A 20629-nucleotide genomic window follows, 5' to 3' on the forward strand; every position below is an offset into this window, starting at 1 on the left:
CGGGGCCCTCCAGGGGTGTCGTCATGCCGCCAAATGGCGGCGTGGTGACCTTCGAGACGCCAACAGCAGCACCCATGGCGCGCTCTTCTTAGGTCGTGCGCGATGAGCAGCGCCGCCCTGCTGGTGACCCTGGGCGCCGCCCTGGGAAGAGTCCCATGCGCCCTTCACGGGATGAGGGGGGCCAGCATGCACAACGAGGAGCTGGCAAAGGTGGCAGACGGCTGCACGGATGTAGTGGAGCTCCTTCTAACGTGGTTAGAAGTTGAAGCGCATCATGGTTCACCCAACTTTTGCCGCCGCCCACGCTAGCTGAAGCCCTAGCACGCGCGCAGCTGCTCCTCGACTTTCCTCCCGCTGCGGAGAAGCTCGACGAATGGAGGGCCACCGTCCGGAGCCTCGTCGACATCGCCAACAACAACGAGTTGCGGCCGACAGGACCCGCAGGCCGTCGCTCCATCGAGCCGCTGCATGCCAGCGGAGGTCGGACTGGGGGTGATGCGGCCACGATGCACTCCCCTCCTCTACACCGGCCACCGTGGGTGACGACCCACCACGACGATGCTCGTGAAGATATTTCCATCGCATCGTCCGACCCGTGAACCCACCATGACCAGCGCCAAGTTCTTCGGGAGCGGGCTCATGAGGACGCTCGAACCACCATCGAGCACCGACGTGACGCACGCCACCAATCGGATAGGCACGTGGGGCCCACTACGAACCACCCAGCACCGGGAGGCTATGGTGGCCTACCCTACGAGGTGGGTTGTCCGACTTTCACCCGTGACTGCGGTAGTTCTGGTGGCCCTCCCACCGCACGTTCAAACCCGACGTTGACGAGAAGTACAACGGCAAGACTCACCCGTCGGAATTCCTCAGCATCTACACCATCACGATGCAAGCTGATGGGGCCCGCGACGATAAGGTGCTCGCCAACTACTTCCCGTTGGCACTCAAGCCTAATGTTATGTCATGGTTGATGCACTTGCCAATGGACTCCATTTCTTGTTGGGCGGATCTGTGCCATGAGTTTGTCGGTGCCTTTACCATAGGCCACCAAGCTCATGGCCAGGCGAGTGATTTGGACATGATCCCCCAGAAGGAAGGAGAAAACTTGCTAAGTACATCCAAAGGTTCAGCCGAGTGCAGTACAACATCCCCGACGTCCATCCTGCCGCTGTGATTAGTGCATTCCACCAGAATGTGCGCAACCGCAAGATGCATGAGGAGCTGGCGATGAACAAGGTCAAGGATGTGGCCGAGCTTTACGTTCTGGCCGATCGATGCGCTCGCATTGAAGAGGGAAGGAAGTACCCCGGTGAAGATGCCGGCGCGCAAACCGACTCCATAGGCAATACCGCCACCCCGGCGATGAAGGGCCGACACCGTAATAGGAAGCGCAAGGGCAAGGCCATGCTTGACGTCGAGGGATCCGATGACACCGGCGCCACCAAGAAGACCAAGGCGGGCGACCCCGGCAAGGAGGTTGCCGGGTGTGTCGCTTGCTGGGCCTTGGCGGCTGCCGACAAGCCAGGGAGCTCCGACAAGCAGTATTGCAAGATCCACCGTACCAAGGGCCATGACCTCCAAAACTGCCGGCAAGTAGAGCTGCTCGCTGAGAAGAAGAAGGCCGAGTATGAGCGGTGGGACAAGGAGAAAGGCCAAGATGGTGTCGAGGGATTCGGCAAGAAACGTGGCGACCAAGGAGGCCACTGATAATCAGCAGGAGAGGCCCGCCCGGGGCTGCAACAAGAAGCAAGAGGACGATGATCGTGACAAGGACGATGAGTCCGGCGACCACGAGTTCCAGAAAGCCATGGAGTCCATGTGCGTAGATGGTGGTGCCTCGCTGCATACATCCCACCGCCAACTCAAGTAGTGGGCGCGGGAGATCACAGCGGTGGAGCCATCGTTCGACGCATGGAAGCCGCTAAAATGGTCCAGCACGCCCATCATCTTCGACACAGAGGACAACCCTGACTGCACTACCGCGGTTGGGTGCTTGCCGTTGTTGGTTTCACCAACGATCCGCAACCTCAAGGTGACAAAGATGTTGGTTGACGGCGGGGCCGGTCTGAACTTGATCTCGTCTATTGTGGTCAAGAGGCTGCAGATCCCTGATGGAGACCTCGAGGAGACGAGCACGTTCCAAGGGGTTAACCCGGGGAGGAGCCAGCCAAAGGGAAAGGTCACGCTACCCGTGACATTCGGAGGCGAGGTGAACCACAGGACGGAGAGGATTGTTTTTGATGTAGCCGAGATCCCCTTTCCCTACAACGGGATCCTCAGCCGCCCGACACTAGCCAAGTTCATAGCGGCTTGACACTACACCTACAACATGCTCAAGATGCCCGGGCCGATGAACATCATCACCGTCCCCTCCGACAAGAAAGATGTGTTGATTTGCACCGACCAACTCTACCGGGAGGTAGTTGTGGCAGCTGCCGCTAAGGCACCTGCTCCTGCTGGCGGAGCCCCGGGAGGGAAGAAGACCGGCAAGACCCCTCACACCCACTCCAGCAAGCGCACCTCTTCGAGGTGTTGCGCTTCCATCGAGGACGTGCCAGAGAGCTCCGCCGGCAAGAGCAAGAAGTCCAAAGGTGCACCACCAGAGACCAAGAAGGTTCCCGTCAAGGAGGACGACACGGGGGGAGCTTTTACCATAAGCTCCACCCTCGACAGCAAATAGGAAACTGAGCTCGTCACCTTCCTGCGGGAAAATGTCGACGTGTTTACATGACAAGCGTCCAACATCCCCGGCGTTCCCAGGGAGGTGATTGAGCACCATCTTGCTGTCTGTCCTCATGCGCGGCCCATCAAGCAGAAGGTCAGGAAGCAAGCTCTAGAGAGACAGGAGTTCATCACGGAGGAGATCAGAAAGCTAGAGGCGACATGCTTGGTAAGAGGAGTACTCCATCCGACGTGGTTGGCCAATCCGGTAGTGGTGCGCAAGGCAAACGGGAAGTGGAGACTGTGTATTGATTGCACAGACATCAATAAGGCTTGTCCAAAGGATCCCTTCCCGTTGTCGCGCAACAACCAGATTGTTGACTCCACGACTGGGTGTGACCTATTATCATTTCTCGACGCCTACTCAGGGTACCACCAGATCTTCATGACAAAGGAGGACGAGGAGAAGACAGCATTCATCACCCCATTTGGTACATATTGCTTTTTACGGATGCCTTTCGGGTTGAAGAGTGCTGGCTCAACCTTTGCAAGAGCAGTCCAAATTGGTTTTGAGCCCCAGCTACATAGAAATATGGAAGCTTATATGGATCATATAGTGGTCAAAGCCAAGGACAAAGCAACGCTTGTGCAAGATCTGGAGGAGACATTTGGAAACCTCCGCAAGATCAACCTCAAACTGAACCCTGAGAAGTGTGTCTTCGGTGTCCCATCCGGCAAGATTCTCGGGTTCTTTGTGTCGTAGCGCGGGATTGAGGCAAACCCAGACAAGATCAGGGCCATCGAGCAGGTTGAGGCACCCAAGCGGATTAAGGACGTGCGTCGGTCACTGGCTGCATTGCCGCCATGAGCAGATTCATCTCCAAGTCTGCGGAGCGTGTGAGGGAGTCCTGGATTAGGGGGTGTCCGGATGGCCGGACTATGACCTTTGGCCGGACTCCCGGACTATGAAGATACAAGATTGAAGACTTCGTCCCGTGTCCGGATAGGACTTTCCTTGGCGTGGAAGGCAAGCTTGGTGATACGATATGAAGATCTCCTCCCATTGTAACCGACTCTGTGTAACCCTAGCCCTCTCCGGTGTCTATATAAACCAGAGAGTTTTAGTCCGTAGGACGAACAACAATCATACCATAGGCTAGCTTCTCGGGTTTAGCCTCTCTGATCTCGTGGTAGATCAACTCTTGTACTACCCATATCATCAATATTAATCAAGCAGGAGTAGGGTTTTACCTCCATCGAGAGGGCCCGAACCTGAGTAAAAACATTGTGTCCCTTGTCTACTGTTGCCATCTGCCTAGACGCACAGTTCGGGACCCCCTACCTGAGATCCGCCGGTTTTGACACCGACATTGGTGCTTTCATTGAGAGTTCATCTGTGTCGTCACCTTTAGGCCCGATGGCTTCTTCGATCATCAACCATGACGCGGTCCAGGGTGAGACTTTTCTCCCCGGACAGATCTTCGTGTTCGGCGGCTTTGCACTGCGGGCCAATTCGCTTGGCCAACTGGAGCAGATCGAAAGCTACGCCCCTGGCCATCAGTTCAGATTTGGAAATTTGAACTACATGGCTGATATCCACGGGGACTTGATCTTCGACGGATTCGAGCCATGGTCGAGCGCGCCGCACTGTCATGATGGGCATGATCTAGCTCTGTCGCCGGACAATGCCCAGAGCGCCGCTCAGATGTCCGCTTCGACCCTTAGCTCGGAGCCGACCGCGCCAATCAGGGACGGACGGTTGGACGCTGCCTCGGGGGCTGCAATTTCTACGGCGATCGAGCCGAATACCAGCCTTGTCCTTTGTGAAGCTTGTGACTCCAAGGTGCTGGACTCCTTTCCAAGCTCCGAATCTTCCGCACCCCTTCCGATCGAACCCAATGGGGCTCCGATCATGGAGTTCACCGCCGCGTACATCTTTCGGCACTCGCCCTTTGGCGACATCCTGAATTCACTAAAGTCTCTCTCTTTATCAGGAGAGCCCTAGCCGGACTATGGTCAGCAAGGTTGGGATGCGGACGACGAAGAAATTCGAAACCCACCCACCACCCACTTCGTAGCCACTGTCGATGATTTAACCGACATGCTCGACTTCGACTCCGAAGACATCGACGGTATGGACACTGATGAAGGAGACGACCAAGAACCAGCACCTATAGGGGACTGGAAAGCCACCTCGTCATATGACATATACATGGTGGACACCCCAAAGGAAGGGAATGGTGATGGAACAACGGAAGATGACCCCTCCAAGAAACAGCCTAAGCGTCGACGTCAGCAGCGCCGCTCTAAATCCCGCCACAGCAAAAACGGCGATTCCGGCACCGGAGACAATAACACCCCGGACAGTGCCGAAGACAACCCCCTCTAGCAGGATTCAGCGCAGGAGGATGGAGAAGCCATCCCTCATAAGAGAGCGGTAGATAGAGAGGTCGAGGACGACAATTATATGACTCCCTCCGAAGACGAGGCTGTAAGTGCATCTAGTGCCCCTTAGTGATTTTGGTGTATTGAAGACTTATAGGTTAAGGGACTAATGCGTTTGTGAGTGTACACAGGTCTAAAAGTCTATGAGGAGTTTGATATTTACAGAGAAAGTCGACCCCTAAAAATGAAGTTCTTCAACTGAAGACTTTGATATTCTGAAGACTTTCTGAAGACTTTGAAAGTGAAGAAATTGGTGTGACCTTGAAGACTTGGTATTCATTTCTGGAACATGAAGCATGAAGACTTTTGTTTTTGTAGTTTCATTTTCTCTTTCTTGAGTCATAGGAAACACCGTACTGTTAAAGGGGGTCGAGGAAATACTAAGGAAAAATTTCCATGTGATGCTCAACTCAAAATCCTACACCTACCAATCCCTTCGAGTGAAGCCTTTGGAAATCTCATACAGTTCAGTCACTTTCTTCAGTGACAGAGACGAAGTTCTTCTGATCACTGATGAATTTGTTCTGACTGAGGAGTTAGGAATTCGCCAGTGCGAATTACCTACACAGTGGGGAACATGATAGCCCTGAGGAATTTGAGAGTCAAATTTCCGACCATTGCTGTGCTGCGCGCCAGCTGTCCCAAAATATCTTATCCACCTAACGGTCATATCATTGAGGGGCATTTATGTCTTATCATGTCGGGCTGCTCCCTAGGCTATAAATAGCCGCCCCCTACAACCACTAGCTGGTTGGCTGCTCTGAGAGAACTTGACACTTGTCATTTGAGAGCAACCCATCCTCTGAGGACTTTGAGCGAAAATCATCAAGTGAGGAAAATCCCAAACCCAAACACCTACAAACCCCAAAGTGATTGAGCATCACTGAAGAAATTGATCCTGCGTGGATCCGACGCTTGTTACCTTTGAAGACTGTGCTTCTTCCAGACGGTTAGGCGTCAAGGTCTAGAGCATCCAAGAGGAATTGTGGATCGCCGAGTGACCAAGTCTGTGAAGGTTTGGAAGTCGCCTGAAGAATTACCACGAGTGATTGGACAGGATCTATGTGATCTTAGTTCAAGGAGAATACGGTGAGGACTGGGTGTCCTGAGCTGCGTGCTCAGTGACTGGGTGTCCGGGACTGCGTGTCCTCGAGTTTAAATACTCAGCCGCTCCAACCAGACTTTCAACTGAGACAGCAGTTGGAACTGGTCTACCAAATCATTGTCTTCACCAACCTACTGGTTCTATTTCCTCAACCCTTTCATTTCCTCATTACTGTGTTGAGTGTTTGTTCATATCTGTGTTTGAAGACTTTGACTAAAGACTTTCTCAATTTCCTCGGTTCAATTTCTTCAGTCTGTTTGTCTTCATCTTGTGTTATCCTGTGATTACGCTTTCTGTACTCTGAGCTAGTCTTCATTTCATCATGATGACCATGCTTGTATTCTGTTATGCTTACTTCTGAGTACTTATTCCGCTGCTAACAGTTCTTCGCTAAGGAATTTCCTCACCGGCAAATTCCTCAGTGAAGAATTCATAAAAATCGCCTATTCACCCCCCCTCTATTCGACATAACGCACTTTCAATTGGTATCAGAGCAAGGTACTCCCTTGTTCTGTGTGATTTTGGTTTAACCGCCTGGAGTTTTAGTTATGTCGACCGCAGGTATGATCAAGGTCTCGGCTGGGTGTCCTACCTTCGATGGAACGGACTACCCCTACTGGAAAAACAAGATGCGAATGCATCTCGAGGCAATTGACAACGATCTCTGGTATGTTGTGGAAAATGGTGTTCCCTCTGTCTCACCCTCACTGAGCGCTACCAATGTGAAGAGATTCAAGCAACTCGATTCTCAAGCGAAGAATATCATATGTGGCCATCTGACTAAAGGACAGTATGGAAGAGTGAGTGCTTTGGAAACTGCTAAGCTTATCTGGGATAGGCTGTCCAAAGTGAATGAAGGAGTCTCAACTCAGCATGACTCTCGAGTTGATGTTCTTTGAAATCTCTTCAACTGCTTCAAAAGACTCGACAATGAAAATGTCCAACAAACCTTCGATCGCCTCACTGACATCTCAAATGAGCTTCAAGCCCTCGGTGCCACTGACATCACTGACCATGAGGTGGTGAAGAAACTGTTGAGATCGCTTGATTCCTCATTTGATACTCTGGGTCTGATGATACAAGAACGGGCTGACTACAAGTCTCTTGATCCTGCTAATATCCTCGAAAGGCTAAATACTCACGAGTTCCAGCTTGCTGAAAAGAGAGATCTCTATGGTTCGAGCTATGGCAAACCACGTGCTCTAAAGGCCAAGGTTGTGTCTGAGTCTGAATGTGAGGACTCTGGTAGTAGCCTTGGTGATCCTGAAGAACTGAGCCAGGAGCTAGCACTGCTCGTGAAGAAATTCCAAAAGTTCTCAAGACGTGGTCGCTTTGGAAAATCCTCAAGAAGCAGTGATTCCTCATCAAGTGACTATAAGAGAAGGCTGTGCCACAAATGCAAGAAACCTGGTCATTATAATCAAGATTGTCCTCAGTGGGAAAAGGAATTGAAGAAGAAGAAATACAAGGATTACAGTTCTGATGATGCGAAGAAGAAGAAGAAATCGTCAAAATCTTCATCATCAAAATCTTCAAAGTCTTCATCTCACAAGAAGGGCAGCTCCAAGAAGGCTCGAGCATTCATTGGCAAGGAAATGGACTCTGAAGCTGAATCTGAGGAACATGAGGAAGAGGAGGAGTCTGAAGAATCCGAATCTGGTGTGGCAAGTCTGGCCTTCGCCACTGCTTTCATTAGCATGTCCATCTTCAACACTGAAGAAACTGACCCCACCGACAAGCCTGATGAAGATAATGATGACTACGCTCCCACCTATTGCTTCATGGCAAAAGGTGCAAAGGTACTCAAATACACCTCCTCTGAATCTAGTGAAAATGAATCTGATGAGAATCTCAAGCCCAGCTACTCTAAACTTGCAAAGATTGCTGTAAAACAACAAAGGGCTTTTGAAAAGGTTCAAAACATGCTAGACAAAAGTGATGATATGTTGGGTGAAGAAATGGATCGCACTAAAGCCCTGACTGAAAATCTTCAGAGACTTCAGTCTAGGTTTGATAACCTTAAAAGTCATCATAACACTCTCTTATCTGATCATGAGAAACTTTCTTATGAATTTCTTCAAAGAAAGCAAGATCTTGAGAAGCTAAGAGTGAGTTATGAAGATCTTCAGAAGGAGCGCGATTCATTACTTGCTCAACAAATAAGCACTTCTCAGGAAGAATTTGTTCCTCCATGCTTAAAGTGCATTGAACGTGAATCTCCTAATTCTTCACCTGAATGTTCAAATGCTTCAACTGTTACAAATTCTTCACCTGCCTCTGCTATCACTAATTCCTCATCTGAGGACATTGCTAGTATCACTGATGATGCAGGGCTGAAGGAACTGTACACGACAGGCATGTACAAAAGCCTCAAAGGGCATCAGATTCTCTGTGATGTGCTCAAAAAGCAGATCCTCAACAGAAACCCTAGGAAAGAGGGTATTGCCTTTGAGAGGAAACTTAATGCTGATGGAACATATTGGAAGCCTAAGCAGTACCCCAAAACCTCATGGGTTGCTGCAAAGGGACCTCCAGTTGATCCATCCATGTTATCTGGCTTCACATGTGAATCTCCTCATTCTTCTGATGAGTCATTTGACTCCAACTATAAGCTGTTCAAAAATCAGAATGGTGAAGTATTTGCTAGATATGTTGGGACTAACTGCAGGAACGGTTCCCCTATGAAGAAAATCTGGGTTCCCAAAAGTTATGTTGAAAGTCTTCAGGTGAATGTCCTCATGACACCACCTGTGAAGAATAGGAACCCCAGAACAAACTCTTCATATGGACCTACTTCTTCATATGGATCCAAGTCCTCATATGGACCAAATTCCTCACATGGATCAAATTCCTCAAATGGATCAAAGTCCTCATATGACTATCATTGTGCTAACAACTCTGTTTCACAGGGTTGAGCTAAGGGCTACGAATATGCACATTATTCTTCAAATCATTATGTTCATATGTCCTCGAAGAATTTCTCTGCTTATTCATATGCTTACCCTAACCCCTCTTATGCGAAACAAAATGGTTTGGCTTCTATGCCACCGTTCTCTTATGGTGCTCGCAGAGTGATGAACTCTTTGCCACCCCTTCAGATGTGGGTGGTGAAGAAAAAGAACTAATCTCTTCTGCAGGGCCAGGTCTCCAGATGTGCCTTTACGTCTGAAGAATTTGCTGGGGACCTGACAAAATTGCCTGAAAGGACGCAGGCTAACCATGATGAAATGAACTCTCATTTCACACGTCCTCCTACTGCTATATCTATTTACCGCTTGATGAAATTCATCTGATGAACTTGATATCATATTCTTCACTGAGGAAGCATATGAGATTGTAAGTTACACTAATTCATCTGCAGGATGATCAACCCAAAACCACTGAATGGGTCCTCGATAGTGGATGTACAAATCACATGACTGGTGACAAGAATCTCTTGATGGATGCACCTTTAACACCGTCACATCTGAAGCATATCATCTTTGCTGACAAAGGCAAAAGTCAGGTATTGGGTCTTGGTAAGGTTGCGATCTCTAAGGATAAACACATGGACAAAGTCATGCTTGTTGAGTCCTTAGGATACAATCTCATGTCAGTCTCAATGCTTTGTGATCTTGATATGGTTGTTGTCTTTGGCAAGTATCGCTGTGTTGTGATTATGGAAGCTGACAATTCCAAAGTCTTCGAAGGCTTTAGGAGAGGAGATTTGTATATTGTTGATTTCTCTACAGGACCACAACCAGCCGTGTGTCTACTTGCAAAAGCTTCAGAAGGCTGGCTATGGCATCGATGACTTGGTCACGCAGGCATGAGGAATTTGCACACGCTTGTGAAGAAGAAGCATGTCATTGGCATTGAGAATGTCAAATTCCTCAAGGATCACTTATGCGGAGCCTGTGAAGCTGGAAAAATGACCAAGGCCAAGCATCCAGCGAAGACTATCATGACCACTACTCGTCCATTCGAATTGCTTCACATGGACCTCTTCGGACCAAATCATTACTCAGCATTCTCCAATGCTGCTTCTCTATATGGTTTTGTCATTGTTGATGATTACTCTCGATATACATGGGTACACATTGTTACTTACAAACATGAAGTGCAGGAAGTCTTCAAACGATTTTCTTCGAGGGCTTCAACCAACTTTGGTGTGAAGATCAAGAACATCAGAAGTGACAATGGAACTGAGTTCAAGAATTCCGGTCTTGATGACTATCTTGATGAACTTGGTATTACTCATGAATTATCTGCTCCTTATACTCCTCAGCAAAATGGCGTCGTGGAGCACAAGAACAGAATCTTGTTGAGATGGCTCGCACTATGCTTGATGAATACAAAACGCCTGATCGTTTTTGGATTGATGCAATTGATACTGCGTGCCACATCATCAACAGAGTATATCTTCACAAATTCTTCAAGAAGACGGCCTATGAACTCCTCACTGACAAGAAACCCAATGTGAGTTATTTCAAAGTCTTCGGTGCTAAATGTTGGATTAGAGATCCTCACCACAATTCTAAATTTGCACCGAAAGCACATGAAGGTTTTATGCTTGGTTACGGAAAGGACTCGCACACCTACAGAGTCTTCAACATCGCTCTTCACAAGATTGTTGAAACTGTAGATGTGCGGTTCGATGAAACTAATGGCTCGCAAAGAGAGCACCTACCTTCTGTGTTAGATGAACCAGCACATGAGGATTCTATCAAGTTCAAGGCAACTGAGGATGTCATTCCTACTGAAGAACTTGCTGAAGAATTCATTCCAGTACACGAAGAACATCGAGCTGACGCACCTGAAGATAATGATGAAGTCAATGGTGCTTAGGAAAATGATCAAATACCTCGACGTCAACCAGCTCATCCTCGCGTTGCAAAAGAAGTACAAGTTGACAAGATCATCGATGACATTGAAGCGCCAGGTCCTCTCACACGCTCAAAAGCTTCACATTTGTCTAACTTTTGTGGGCACTATTCTTTTGTCTCTATTACAGAGCCCACTAAGGTAGATGAAGCATTTCTGGAGCCGGAGTGGATTCAGGCTATGCAAGAAGAATTACATCAGTTCGAGCTTAACAATGTCTGGGAACTGGTCAAATGTCCAGATCCTCACAAGCATAATATCATTGGCACAAAGTGGATCTACCGCAACAAGCAAGATGAAAATGGCCTTGTGGTAAGGAATAAGGCACGACTAGTAGCTCAAGGCTACACACAGGTTGAATGAATTGATTTCGATGAAACCTTTGCACCTGTTGCTAGACTTGAGGATATTCGCATATTACTTGCTTACGCTAATCATCATGATATCATCTTATATCAAATGGATGTGAAAAGTGCATTCCTCAATGGTAAGCTTGAGGAAGAAGTATATGTTGCTCAACCCCCAGGTTTTGAAGATCCAAAGAATCCTGACAAAGTCTTCAAACTTAATAAGGCCCTCTATGGCCTCAAGCAAGCCCCTCGGGCGTGGTATGATACATTGAAGGAATTCTTCGTGAAGAATGGCTTCACACCCGGTTCACTCGACCCTACTCTCTTTACTAAATCTTATGATGGTGAACTGTTTGTGTGCCAAATATATGTTGATGATATTATCTTTGGCTGTACTGACCAACGTTATAGTGATGAATTTGCCTATATGATGAGTGAAGAATATTAAATGTCTATGATGGGAGAGTTGGAATTCTTCTTAGGTCTTCAAATTCGTCAACAGTGTAATGGCATATTCATATCTCAGGAGAAATACCTCAAAGATGTACTGAGGAAAATCGGCATGCAAGATTGCAAAGGCGTCAAAATTCCTATGCCCACAAAAGGCAATCTATGCACTGATGAAAATGGTATTGACTTCAATCACAAGGTATACCGCTCCATGATTGGTTCTTTATTGTACTTATGTGCATCTAGGCCAGATATAATGCTTAGTGTTTGCATGTGTGCCCGATTTCAAGCTGCACCGAAGGAATCACACCATAAGGCTGTGAAGCATATTCTTCGATATCTAGCTCACACACCAACACTAGGATTATGGTACCCCATGGGCTCTGTTTTTGATCTCATTGGATATTCTGACTCTGACTATGCTGGTGATTGTGTGGACCGCAAGTCAACTTCTGGCACTTGTCATTTCCTCGGACGATCTTTGGTCTGTTGGTCCTCGAAGAAACAGAACTGTGTATCATTGTCTACTGCGGAAGCTGAATACATTGCTGCTGGCTCTTGCTGTGCTCAACTGCTTTGGATGAAGCAAACACTCAAGGACTATGGCGTCAACGTGAAGAATGTGCCTCTCCTATGCGACAATGAGAGTGCCATCAAGATTGCTCACAACCCAGTTCAGCACTCGAAGACAAAGCACATTCAAATTCGTCATCATTTTCTTCATGATCATGTGTTGAAGGGCGACATCTCCATCGAGCACGTGAAGACTGAAGAACAGCTAGCTGATATCTTCACTAAGCCCTTGGATGAGAAGAGATTTAGCAAGCTGCGTGTGAGCTAAATATCTTAGAATCTTCGAATGTTCTTTGAAAAGGACACACATCCTAACACTTATGCAAAATTGATGACTTAGATGTGCAACACATGAAGAAACGTTTTTCTTCAATCAATGAAGAATAACACTCTAAGTGTGAAGAAATTAATGAAGAATTTGATTCTCAGAACCCTACGACAATTGTACGCGGTGTCTGAAATCATCATTCTTATACGGTGGGTCACGCCACCACAAAAAGTTGAAAATCTTCAATTTGAGTTTTTCCTCAGTTTTTGAAATTCTTCAGTTTTTCAAATTCTTCAACTTTGCAAAATCTTCACTGTTTCCTTCGTTTTTCTTCATTGGCTATATATATATATATATATATATATATATGAGTTTATGTCCTCTACAACATTCACTTATAGCTATTTCTTCAAGTTGCTTTTTCTGCTAAGTGAATGTGATCGGACCCTTTCCCTCTATGCTATACTCAACCCAATATATTCACAAATTCTTCATGTGCGTTCTATTTGAAACTCGTTCAAAGTCTTCAGTGTGTCCTTGCAGCTGAAGAAATTGCGAACGAAACATTAAAACAAATCTTATCCAAATTTTTGGTTTTGCCGCTCAAACTGTTCCGCATCCCACGATGTATTATTCTATTCACCCACGATCGTACACGATCTCCACTACACAGTACGTGGGTGACACATGTCGCGTGAAGGAGAAAGGGCAGGGGCACGTTCGTCCTAAATCTTCGGGCGAACAGTTTTTCACCGTGTCTATAAATACCCCTGTCTCCTTCCTCACTTCATTTACTCCGCTCGATCTCTCTCTCCTGCTCGAGCTCCTCAAACCCTAGCGCCACCGCTACTCCATCGTCGCCGTGAGGACGAGCTTCGCTGCCTCGACCTCGTCGCCGCTGTACTCACGCCGACCGCGGAAATCTTCACTCCGCCACCGCCGTAGCGGTCTTCCTCCACTGAGTTAGGGCAAAGAAGATCTAACCTGACGAACTTCCCGTCTGTCCTTCTCAGTTCGTCGTGTTCTTCATTTCGGGTAATTAAAAGTTACTTTTATTACTCGCTTTGATTCTCAAGCTTTCCTGAAAATCTTCAAAGGTGTTTATTCTTCAAATCTTCACATATATGAACACCTCAAACAAACTATGCTCTTGATTCGTTTCTCTAAGCAATGATTTTCCTCAAGATTCCTCAATTGTGTGGATCCTCGATCTATACAACTCTGGAACCTAAGAAAAAGATCACTTAGTGAAATTCTTCAAGGTTCATCTGGTCAAATTCCTCAAAACTTGTTCTTTCCAAAACCTTCTTAGAACGCATATGACCTCTCCAAATTCCTCGCACCTGTACTCTGTTCACAGGTACTCATGTCTGCTGCTGAATCACTAGGTTCTCATCAACTTAACTCATTTGCAGCGTTCCTCGAAGAAAAACTGCATACTTCTTCAGAGAACTCAGTTGTTCAAATTCCTCAACTGAAGAATATGGCAGACGGTAAGAAGCCGCAGAAAGGAGGAAAGAAACCTGAGGTTATGACTGCGTTTGAGATCCCTGAGGAAATTTATGATGACTATTGCACACCTGATGAAGCAAAATATGGCAAAGAAAACAAAAATCAGCGCAAGGTGCACATTCAGAAGATTGAACGGAGATGGGCAAGGGAATGAAGGGAATACAGATATGTGACTCCAAAGTACATGAAGAAATTCGCCCTCAATCCTCTGTGCCCAAGAGCTCCATTGGCACCTGGCCAAGTAGCTGATCCCACTAGCATCAAACATGGTGAGGACTTTCCTGAAGAATGGGCTAAGAGCCAAGCCAAATTGGCAAGACAAGCCAAGGAGGCAGTGAAGAAATTCAATGAGGATTCTGCCACTGCTACTGCTACTGAGGCCTCGGTCCAACCGAGGAAATCCATGCCAAAGAAGCCTGCTCGTAAGCCAAGTGCTTCACCATCAGCGCCCTCACGGCCAAGTTCCTCAGCAGCGCCCTCACGGAAAATTCCTCACACTGCTCCTGCTCCTCCCAAGTCCTCAGAAGTTCCGACAAAGTCCTCGGCTCCTGTGCATCTGACTACATGTCAAAGGACTGCTAGTTTCTCGATTGCCTTTGGTATCTCAGCAAGTTCCTCAGCTGCACCAATTTCATCATCTGGCCCAACTCTGCTGAAGACCAAAGCAATAGCTGGACGAGGTCCTCGGCCAAGTCCAAAGAAGAAACAAGTCGCATTCCATGTGCCATCTTATGATGAAGCTTCTGATGATGAACTCGCAGAAATCATCAGAGACAGACAGGTGAAGGCCGCTAGAGCCAAAGGCACATCTGTGCCATTGCTGTTGGATCCGAGGAAAATCCTCGATTATATTGATCTCTGGCACAAGGATCCAAACACCCCCATGCCTGATTTCCATCTGACCGCTGGTCAAAATCACATGCTGACCCATTTCATCACTGAAGAGAAATGGAAGTTTGAAAAGGCAAGATAGATCAAGAAAGCTCAATACAGAAAGGAGAAGTTCCTGAAGAAAAACGTTGTCAAAATGACACCTGAAGAACTTCTCAAGGTCCAGACTGAAATTCAAGACCTCAACAAAAACTTTGATGCTTATTATGCTGATTGGCAAGGGGCCAAGGTCAGATTCGTCAACCTGACGAAGAAATTGACCAATGTTGCAGCCTCAACGCAACATGAAATTCCTCAGGCTGAAGCCTCAGCTCAGCCGACTGAAGAACATGCCAGCACCACTGATGAAGTTCAGGCTGCTGATGAAAATGCTAGTTCCAGGGCTGATGATTCCATTCCAGCCGCTAAAGAAATTGCCAGGGCATCCACTAGTGGTGCGCCTGAAGAAACCGAAGAAGTCAGGGCAACTGCATCAGTTGCGCCTGAAGAAAATCAACCAGATTCCTCAGCTCCATCTGCACCTACACCAACTCCAATTCTTCCATGTGCATTTGATGTGAACAAGACCAAGGCTGCAGAGCGAGCTGCAGTGAAGAAAAGGAAGGCATCAGCTGTGTCAAATTCTTCGGCTGCGAAGAAAATGAAGCCAATGACCAGCTCACTCGAAAATCCAATTGATGCTGTTCCGATTTCCTCCATGCCGTCAAATGACCTTGTTACTTTTGGAGAAGACTATGAGATCCCCATCGGATCTGATGAAGAACATCATTCTGCTGCTTCGTCAGAGCAGATTGATGAAGAAATTGAAGTGGACGCAATCCCTTCAATGCCAGTCATTTCCTCACCTATGGCTCAGTTCACAGCTGAAGAGGCTGGTGTTGAGGAAATTGAAGATGAAGATGTGGATATAGGATACACCACACCTGTGATGAATGATGACTTTTGGGAAAGTCAGCACCCCAATACTCCTCTCTTCACCCCGCTGCAACAGATTCCTCAGTCCCCTGCACCAACAGTTCAAATGGGCTCTGAAGAAACTCAACCAACTCTCTCTGTGCATGAAGAAATTCCAGCCGCTAGTGCTGATGAACCTGCTGCTACTGATCCTCAGACTGCACCTGTTGAGGAACAAGAAATTCCTCAGCCTGAAGAACCTGAGCTCGCGATTCCTGAGGTGGTGATGCAACTCACTGACATTCCTCTGCCAAAGCAAAAGAATCCGTTCTCAAGCAAATAGAAGTTCAAGGCTGAAGATTTCTTTGCCAAGCACGTATTCTTCACTGATTATAATCCATATGATTCTGCTCGTATAAGGAAGAGGCATTTCTGGACTGCCAGCCAAGCCAATTTCTATTCCTCAGTGCTTTTCAACAAACACAAAGTCTTTGATCATGCACATATTCCTCATGTGGACATGGAGTCTCTGCCCGGCTTTGAGCCAGTCCTCAGTGTTCTTCACGACGCAGGACTTCTGAATTTCTGCATTGATATCTGTGACTAGAATGAAGAACTCATTCTTCAATTCTATGCAACTCTGCACATCACCGGAGACGCTGAAGACGTGAACTCCTGGGTATTAGACTGGATGTCTGAAAATACTCACTACAAGGCACCTGCAACTGAATTGCTTCGTGCTCTACCACTCAGTCCTCCACTTGATGATGCTCGTTGTATCTACAACGAACCAGAACTTTCAAATTACTATATGCAAGTGTTGATGAAGCCATTGAAGCCAAGGCAGGCCCCACGAACCAAATTCCTCGTCAAGGAATTACTCTATGTGCCTCGGACTGTCTATCGAATTCTGAGAAGACAATGAGTCCTATCAAAGGCCACGACTCAAATGATGAAGAAGTCGTTGGCATCATGAAGAATATGCTTTTCAACCTCATTCATGGCGTTCCCGTCAACTTCCATGATTTCTTCATGAGGACTCTGGCCAACATTGCTATGTCACCATTCGAGCTGAAGCCCTATGCTCCTTGGATTATGAGATTCATCAGGGCAAGATCTTCACTGAATTACAAAGCTGACACTCTGAACCACGGTAGCTACTTGCCTCCCATCGAAGTCCTCAAATGGACAGTTTCATCAGCTGATGATAAAGGCAAGACCGCTGCTGTGATCGATGAAGGCATTCGTCCATTGGATGGTCAATTTCGCAAGGCTGCATCTTACTCTACCAATGATGATTCTGCCACACATGACTCTGCCGCCAATACCTCAGCCAAGCAAAATCTTCAAGCCACAGCACCCAGGGTGATGACTGACCGTGAGTTACTCCTCAGTCTGCATCAGAAGGTTGGTCGCAATCATAAATGGATCAAGCGTTAGTTTGGTTCAATCCTTCACAACATGACCTCAACACACAATGCAGTGAAGAAAAACTAATACTACCTCCATGAAACCTTCAACCGTACCTGGGCTGTTCTCTCTCATGTCTACAGCGCTGCTGATCTGAAGATTATGGATCTCAAGGAAGAATTTGACTGGTCTGCACCTCCACCGAAGAAATTCAAGAAGGTCAAAGTTCCTTCCTTGGTGGCCAGCTCTTATTCTTCATCGCATGACACTGATGAGTATGAAGATTTGGACGACACTGCGGCAGGCCCTGCTACAACAAACAACCCCGACAACGCTGGCGCTCCTCCATCAACTTAAAATTCTTCAGGGGCGTTAGTCCTTAGTTTCAATCCTTTTGGTCATTTGATGACAAAGGGGGAGAAATCTGATTTAGTCTTCAAACGGGTCTATATTAAGGGAATTTTTTAAGTTACAACTCTCGTTCTTCTGAAACTTTTATTTCGATCGAGTTGTAATCTTAAACCCGATGGTGCACTGATACTTTTGTTGCATTATGCTCTGCATGATTATTTCCTCCTCAATGACATTGCACGCATGCTGAATCTCATCAGGCACCATATTTCATCATGCATTTCAAACTCTTCATATTATATATCAAATGCGTGTATGAATTACAAGATATAGGGGGAGATCTCCATGATTCAACTCTTCAAATGTGCAATGCCTCAAAAGCAAATTCCTCACTACGCACATCTTCAGGGGGAGTTCCCCTATGTCTTGTAATCAAATTCCTCAAAATCAGTATATACACTTCATATATTTATCCCCGTTGAAAACTTAACCTATGTTGTCATCAATCACCAAAAAGGGGGAGATTGTAAGTGCATCTAGTGCCCCTTAGTGATTTTGGTGTATTGAAGACTTATAGGTTAAGGGACTAATGCGTTTGTGAGTGTACACAGGTCTAAAAGTCTATGAGGAGTTTGATATTTACAGAGAAAGTCGACCCCTAAAAATGAAGTTCTTCAACTGAAGACTTTGATATTCTGAAGACTTTCTGAAGACTTTGAAAGTGAAGAAATTGGTGTGACCTTGAAGACTTGGTATTCATTTCTGGAACATGAAGCGTGAAGACTTTTGTTTTCGTAGTTTCATTTTCTCTTTCTTGAGTCATAGGAAACACCTTACTGTTAAAGGGGGTCGAGGAAATACTAAGGAAAAATTTCCATGTGATGCTCAACTCAAAATCCTACACCTACCAATCCCTTCGAGTGAAGCCTTTGGAAATCTCATACAGTTCAGTCACTTTCTTCAGTGACAGAGATGAAGTTCTTCTGATCACTGATGAATTTGTTCTGACTGAGGATTTAGGAATTCGCCAGTGCGAATTACCTACACAGTGAGGAACATGATAGCCCTAAGGAATTTGAGAGTCAAATTTCCGACCGTTGCTGTGCTGCGCGCCAGCTGTCCCAAAATATCTTATCCACCTAACGGTCATATCATTGAGGGGCATTTATGTCTTATCATGTCGGGCTGCTCCCTAGGCTATAAATAGCCGCCCCCTAGAACCACTAGCTGGTTGGCTGCTCCGAGAGAACTTTACACTTGTCATTTGAGAGCAACCCATCCTCTGAGGACTTTGAGCGAAAATCATCAAGTGAGGAAAATCCCAAACCCAAACACCTACAAACCCCAAAGTGATTGAGCATCACTGAAGAAATTGATCCTGCGTGGATCCGACGCTTGTTACCTTTGAAGAGTGTGCTTCTTCCAGACGGTTAGGCGTCAAGGTCTAGAGCATCCAAGAGGAATTGTGGATCGCCGAGTGACCAAGTCTGTGAAGGTTTGGAAGTCGCCTGAAGACTTACCACGAGTGTTTGGACGGGATCTGTGTGATCTTAGTTCAAGGAGAATACGGTGAGGACTGGGTGTCCTGAGCTGCGTGCTCAGTGACTGGGTGTCCGGGACTACGTGTCCTCGAGTTTAAATACTCAGCCGCTCCAACCAGACGTACAACTGAGACAACAGTTGGAACTGGTCTACCAAATCACTGTCTTCCCCAACCTACTGGTTCTATTTCCTCAACCCTTTCATTTCCTCATTACTGTGTTGAGTGTTTGTTCATATCTGTGTTTGAAGACTTTGACTGAAGACTTTCTCAATTTCCTCAGTTCAATTTCTTCAGTCTGTTTGTCTTCATCTTGTGTTATCCTGTGATTACGCTTTCTGTACTCTGAGCTAGTCTTCATTTCATCATGATGACCATGCTTGTATTCTGTTATGCTTACTTCTGAGTACTTATTCCGCTGCTAACAGTTCTTCGCTAAGGAATTTCCTCACCGGCAAATTCCTGAGTAAAGAATTCATAAAAATTGCCTATTCACCCCTCCTCTAGTCAACATAACGCACTTTCTGAGGCAAGCCTCGACGACAACGAATTTGTCATGCTAGAGGATCCCGTCGAACAAGAGCGTTTCAAACGCAGGCTTATGGCCATGGCAAACAGCCTCAAGAAAAAACAGCAGCAGCTTAGAGTTGACCAAGATTTGCTAGCCGATAGATGGACGGAAGTCCTGGCGGCAGAAGAATACAAACTCGAACGCCCCTCCAAGAGCTACCCAAAGCGCAGGCTGCTACCCCAACTAGAGGAGGAAGCAACTAAACCTACATCACCAGCGTATGATGCAGCCGATCAGCCACCCTGTGGCCGTGACAGAGAGGCCTTTCGGCCCTCAACTCAAGCGCACCCCAGCGCCGCTCAAAAAGTACCAAGGCGCGGGGAAATGCGCCAGACCTGCGAGACATACCGGAGGGCAAGGCAAGGCGAACAAGATCGATCTACGGATCACGTGGGCGCCCCACGACACGTGATATAATCGTCACGCCGTATATGGCAAATACGGCCAGGCCGAACACAACAGACAAAGCTCATCCGAGCTACGTCGTGATATAGCCCAGTACAAAGGCGCCGCACACCCACTATGCTTCATAGATGAAGTATTGGATCATCAAATCCCCGAGGGTTTTAAACCCGTAAACATCGAATCATACAATGGCACAACAGATCCTGCGGTATGGATCGAGGATTATCTCCTTCACATCCACATGGCCTGTGGTGATGATCTACACGCTATCAAATACCTCCCGCTCAAGCTTAAAGGACCAGCTCGGCATTGGCTTAACAGCTTGCCAGCAGAG

This window comes from Triticum dicoccoides, chromosome 3B (genome assembly GCF_002162155.2).
Source record: "Triticum dicoccoides isolate Atlit2015 ecotype Zavitan chromosome 3B, WEW_v2.0, whole genome shotgun sequence".
NCBI classification, from domain to species: domain Eukaryota; kingdom Viridiplantae; phylum Streptophyta; class Magnoliopsida; order Poales; family Poaceae; genus Triticum; species Triticum dicoccoides.